The 6,519-nt window shown below is 42.5% G+C and overlaps 1 long non-coding RNA gene across 1 annotated transcript; it reads left to right on the forward strand.

The window, feature by feature from the left end:
* The first annotated feature begins 2,166 nt into the window (after positions 1 to 2,166).
* Positions 2,167 to 6,138, forward strand: LOC310759225. The gene is made up of 2 exons (XR_014546273.1): positions 2,167 to 2,273; positions 5,507 to 6,138. It is a non-coding gene; the product is annotated as an uncharacterized lncRNA (long non-coding RNA).
* Positions 6,139 to 6,519: the final 381 nt, after the last annotated feature.

Consider the following 6,519-nt stretch of genomic DNA (forward strand, 5'->3'; position numbering starts at 1 on the left):
ATGCAAATAAATCCAATGAGGGGTCACTAGGAGCTGATGTTTACACCCATACTTTATCCATGCCATCACATTGGCTCTCTCTTGTAATGGTGGACCTTGCTGCTTTATGAAACTCTTATCAATTTCATATGTAATGACATGAAAATTCCTTCCACTGATTGACTTTATTTTTTTAAAGTGACCTAATAATTTTTTTGCCCTTTGGTCCCCCTGGACAATCTGTTCTGTTCTTTAGTTTAAGCCAAGTCAGTCACACTTTTTAAAAGGTTATCTTTGTATGAACATGTTCATATTTTCTTTAGTAAGTGACCAGTCACTTAAACAGGTAGTCCCTGAAAAAGCCAAGTATCATTTCATTATTACACATGACTGGGGCTCCAGTCACTCAAGTGGCAAAAGGGCCATATGGAATAAATTAGATTGAATTCTAGTTTATAGCAAAACCTGCTTAATTTTGCATATTAAAACACAGTCATCCTTCGAATATTTCACACGTCAAAATTTTGCAGTGCAGGTCTCCAGTCAAGTAATGGGTACATTACTTCCCACTGCAGTGGGAAGGTAAACGGCGTTTCCGTGCACTCTGGCACTCGTCACGGTCCTCCGTGCAATGGTAGTGGTTTAGTCATGCTGGCCACATGACCCGGAAAGCTGTCTGTGGACAAACGCCGGTTCCCTCGGCCTAAAAAGTGAGATGAGCATCGCAACCCCATAGGCGCCTTTGACTGGACTTAACCGTGCGGGGTCCTTTACCTTTTATCTTACCTTTACAAAAATGTATGTACTAGGCAACTCTTTAAAAATGTAGTATAAAGACCAACAATTGGGAAACACTTGCTTGTGAGCACTCCAGTTGGAGAACAGCCTTTACCAAAGGTGTCATGGGCTTTGAAGACACTCGAACTCAGGATGCAAGGGAGAAATGTGCAAAGAGGAAGCATGCTTGGCAAATCCACACTGTGATCAACTCCTGCCCGGAAACCAATGTCCCCACTGTGGAAGGACGTGTGGATTCAAAATTGGCCTCCACAGTCACTTACGGACTCACTACTAAAACCGTGTTTTTGGAAGACAATCTTACTCGGCTACAAGTGATCGCCAAAGAAGAAGAAAATACATAATATTGGTGAAAATAACATACAGAAATGCACTGTATGGGGGGGGGACTTTGAAAAAACTGTATATTAGGCAAAAATTTATACCAAGGTGTGTGTATGTTCACACTAAAATACATTTGCACTAAAATGTTGGTGAATTTTCATGAGGACTTTTTAAAAAAAGAAAAATCTCAAACTGATGTGAATAAGTTATGTAGACTGGATAAATGAGAAACTGCGAGAAACCAAGGTGACAGTTTCGCCCAGTAGCATGGCTCCGTCTTTTGAAATACTGCCTCTTCCCATCCCTAAAGCCTGCCAGATTTTCTCAGGCCAAAATGTAAAGCAGGGCTGTACTCTAGTGAGTAAATGATGTAATTACGGCCGCTTGTTACAAGGCACAGCTTTCACAGGCAAGAATGGGATAGGGAAGGGTAGTGGACTCTTTCCAGGAGGTGTGTCATGATGACAAGCTCCTCAGCCAATCACAGACCAGAAAGATCATCACATTTGTGCCATAAAGAAAAGAAACTGCTGCAGGGGGGAGAGAGAGAGAGAGAGAGAGAGAGAGAGAGAGAGAGAGAGAGAGAGAGAGAGAGAGAGAGAGATTCATTTGGCAAAGAGAGCTTCTGAACTTGCAGCTGGGGCTGGAGAGCTGAGCTTTCTCCTACACAAATCAAACAGATACAGCTCTTCCTGCTAGACACCCTGCTGCCCTCTCCCATTTCCTCCCCTTCAGTTTCTTCACAAACCGTGGGTTCTTGAGCCAAAGTCACTTGACGTGCATTCTATACTAGGGATTCTTCCAAGTGTCTGCCAATCACACGGAAGCCTAGTGTGGGTTCCCCTTACCCTCGATTTTAAAACCGGCTTGAATGAGATTTATGGTCAGATCCCTCCTTACCTCTCCCCCCTTTTGAAAGCGGGGCCCCAGTATGAAGCAACCAGCAGTATTGCTTTTAATTTTGCACGGAACGGACATATTGTATTGACCAGTCTATTTTTGTGACACACACACACCTCACAATGAGTGTGTGAGGTCTAAACTCAGATCCACCCTGGGTCAGCCCCCTACTCACAACCTGATAATAATTCCAGCGTTGCAGGAGCCTCCTTCCCTCAGTGTCCCACTGCTTAAATATTTATGCACACCATCCGCCAGCCGTTCTTGTCAGGGTAAGATCTCAGCTGGTTTGCTATGTTACAGAGTGGGAGGGAAAGCAGGTTGCGTTTTAACCAGGGGGCAAATGGTTAGGTTTTAGAAATGCTGAACCATCAAAAAGAAGCAGATCAAACTTTTATTTCACTTGGGAGGTGGTGGGGGGGGGAGAGACAACAATGTGGAGAACTTTAGCCACACCTGAACCACTTTAGCTTCACCTTTTTGCGCTTTTTGTGCTTTGTTTCTCAGTAGTCAATCCATTGGCAATCTCTCCATCCTGGCATGTTCTGATCTAAGCAGATCAGGCTTAGTGTGCTAATAGATGAATCAAGGCCTTGGAGGGCACAAGAACAAAGCTACTTGGCAGTTCAGGTTTAGCAAAATATCAGTGTTTTATTTGGAAATGGGCAGATCTTTTGCTTCCCAGGGCCCAGTTGTGATCTGATGCCTCAGGTTCTACAAGGCGTATTTTAATTGCAATGAACAGATTGTTCAGTGCTTCTGGCTGATCTAGCATGTCATTTACATTACTAGCCAGTAAATTTGTTTTTAAAAACTCAATTAAAATGAAACTGGCCACAGATCATAGTTCAAAGCAGCAGGGGGAAGGGAGATGTCAGCCTTACAATGCCGAGTCTCCCACTTAAATTGGGAAAATTGGCAAGTGGTCTTCTCTAAATCACAGAAATAGATGCAGTCTCCTTTTTATGGCTATATTAGATAAGCAGGGCAGATTCTAGGTTTGTTTGGAAACAGTGGTGCTCAAAAGCAACTAACTAGAATTAGCACCAATATGTGTAGCTCTTTTGCATCATTTCTCAGTTTTCACACCAGATATATACACTAGCACATGGGTAGGCAAACTAAGGCCCAGGGGCTGGATCCGGCCCAATCGCCTTCTAAATCTGGCCTGCGGAAGGTCCAGGAATCAGTCTGTTTTTACATGAGTAGAATGTGTCCTTTTATTTAAAATGCATCTCTGGGTTATTTGTGGGGCCTGCCTGGTGTTTTTACATGAGTAGAATAGGGGCTTTTATTTAAAATGCACCTCTGGGTTATTTGTGGGGCATAGGAATTCGTTCATATTTTTTTCCAAAATATAGTCCAACCCCCCACATGGTCTGAGGGACGGTGGACCAACACAGGGCTGAAAAAGTTTGCTGACTAGCAAACCTCAGAGGGAGGGAGTGGGATGCTTTGATACAACTGGCAATCTCCGTTTATGATACCCAGAACGGGCTAGGATGGAAAAATGATGTAGCTGAGATAATCCATTAAGAAGTTTTAGAAATTGCTAGACTAAGGTATATGAGGATGACACAAATCCCCAAACTCCATTTAAGGTCTGAATGAGTCATGCTATAGTTTTTTATTTCAGACACACACACATGGAAAGGCATGCCTTTCTGAGTAAAAAGCTGCCATTCAGCAGAAAGAAAGCTGATGACAGGTACTACCTGCAGGACTCCAACATTTCGCTGCACATGAGTGAGAAGATATTTAGATATGATAATCTGATGATCATGCAGGCGGATGCCCACATTGGTACCATGCTGTGTCAGCACTTTATAGTTTCTGCAAGCCTCTTTTACATCTACAGGTGGATATCACAGTGTCCCATTTCCTTCTTCTCAATCCAAACCATCACCATGAAAAACTGATAGCTAAAAGCAGAGATCAGGCATGGTGAAATGCAACTGCCCATTCTTCATATGCTCACCTGGGAGATACTGACCACATTCACACCATGCATTTAAAGCCCTATGATACAACAGCCATGGCTTCCCGCAAATAATTCTGGGAGCTGTCTTTTGTGAAGGGTGCTTAGAGTTGTTAGGAGAACCCTATTCTCCAAGAGATCCATTTGAAGAGGGTTTGAATGTTAACTTTCTTTATGTATGCTACAACAGCAGCTAGAATACTCATTGCGAAGTACTGGAAGATGCAAGAGCTACCCACACTGGAAGAATGGCAGATGAAGGTGATAGACTACATGGGCTTGGCAGAAATGACGAGCAGAATCCGAAACCAGGGAAGAGAGGCAGCGCAAGAAGAATGGAAAAAATTCAAGGACTATTTAAAGAAATATTACAAAGTTAATGAAAGTTAGAATGATGTTGGACTGGAAAGTAAATGGTTACTATTAGCAATGGTTAAGACAAGGAGAATAAGGAAGAATAGTCTAAATTTAAATTAAAATAAGGGAAGATTTGCTGAACAATCGATAAGAATTTGGAATACAGAAAGGGGAGGCATGAGGAAGTCGGGGAAGAAAGGTATATGAAATTAGGATATGAAATGATACATGTTTTTTGTTCTGTTTTTGTCTTTGTATGTTTATGTTTGTTGTGTTGTGTTTATATAGAAAAAATAAAAATATTATAAAAAAAAAAATGAATGTTAAACCACTCTGGGAACTGTAGCTCTGTGATGGGAATAGCCGTCTCCTAACAACTCTTATTGCTCTTCACAAACTGCAGCTCCCAGAATTCTTTTGGGGAAGCCATCACTGTTTAAAGTAGTAGTAGTAGTAGTAGTAGTAGTAGTAGTAATACATTTTATTTATATCCTGCCCTCCCTAGCCATAACCAGGCTCAGGGCGGCTATCAAAATATAAATACATTAAAACATAAAATTCAGCAATCGACTGAAATACAGCTTAAAATCGGATTAAAATCAAGTAAGATCAGAAGGCAATTGTCAAATTATGACTATAGGGGTTGGGAACCTTAGGTACTCACTAGGCTCAGCTATTTATATGAGCCAGTGAGAGAAGTTAGAGAAGCCTCTTATATATAGGGTCTTGTAGTAGGAGAGACGTCAGACTGGGCCCTGACCAAAGGCCTGCCGGAACAGCTCCATTTTGCAGGCCCTGTGGAAAGATGTCAAGTCCCACAGGGCCCTGGTCTTTTGCGGCAGGGTGTTCCACCAGGCTGGGGCCAGGGCCAAAAAGGCCCTAGCTCTGGTTGAGGCCAGTTTAACCTCCTTGAGACCCGGGACCTCCAAGATGTTATTGTTTGCGGACCGTAGGGTCCTCCGTGGGGCATACCAGGAGACGCAGTCCCGTAAGTATGAGGGTCCCAGGTCATATAGGGCTTTAAAAGTTAGAACCAGCACCTTAAACCTGACCCTTTACTCCACTGGGAGCCAGTGCAGCTGATGTAGCACTGGATGGATATCAGAAAGTAGTATCACAAAGCTTTAAATGGGCATTGTGAATGTAGCCACTTTCTACTTCTGCCATCAGTCAAGGGACCTGGGGCCACTGGGAAGCTGCACACCCTGTCTCCCCAGGAATAATGTCAAGGCAAAGGAGAGACCAACCTAGCACCATCCATTGGCAAGAGCAGGAGCAGCTAAATGGAGCTTGCCATTCCTCATCCCTGCTATAAAGAACATTCTGCTCCAGCTGCCAGTTGACTGCTGAAGCAAAAGGAAAGAACATTCTGGCCCCATCTATCGTCTAGAGGAACAAGAGTCACCAAATGCTATTCAAGCAAGAACATCAGCAAGGGAAGGTCAACCTGTCGTGAACAGGATATCAATGCCCACTACTCAACAGGCTCAGTTCTATGCCACCAACGGTTCAGGACCTGCTCTCAGACAGGAATGATCAAATTACTTTAATAGTGGCTGAATTTTTGAGTGCTGTCCATGTAGAAAGACTGGGCCATTATAAAGAGATTTAGTGGTTCTTAATTGTTCGGTGATGTGGTAGTGTTATATTGTATTATTTATGCAAATTGATTTTCTCTGGAGTTAAAGATCTGACTGGGACAAACCTTGTTATGCTGAACTCATATTTTGCACAATTTGTATACGGTGTCTGTTTGACAATGTGTGGTTTGCTATGCCTAATAAAGGATTGACTTTTTTTAATCAGTGCCCACTTAAAAGAATATATTCATGGAAATAGCATAGAGAAATGCATTAAATGGGGGGGGGGGGGAGCTTCCAAATAAGTATGTATGTATGTATGTATGTATGTATGTATGTATGTTAAAACTGCATACAAAAAATGTGCTCATTGTGAGAAATTTGCACTAAAATGCTGGTGAATTTTAAAAAAATAAAATATGAAAATTGCTCCTGAAATGTGGAGAACTGAACTTAAGATTGGGGAGGGGGGGGAATGAGAGAAAGCAAAGCTGACAGATTCTTCCACCCTGTGTCTAACTCTTCACTTTGTTCTGGCCTTCAAAAGACTGATCTTCTTTCTCTACCTCTCGTCTTTTTAGTTTGTAAGCCTGATAGCAGCCG

This window comes from Podarcis filfolensis, assembly GCF_964270895.1.
Source record: "Podarcis filfolensis genome assembly, chromosome: 3".
NCBI classification, from domain to species: Eukaryota; Metazoa; Chordata; class Lepidosauria; order Squamata; family Lacertidae; genus Podarcis; species Podarcis filfolensis.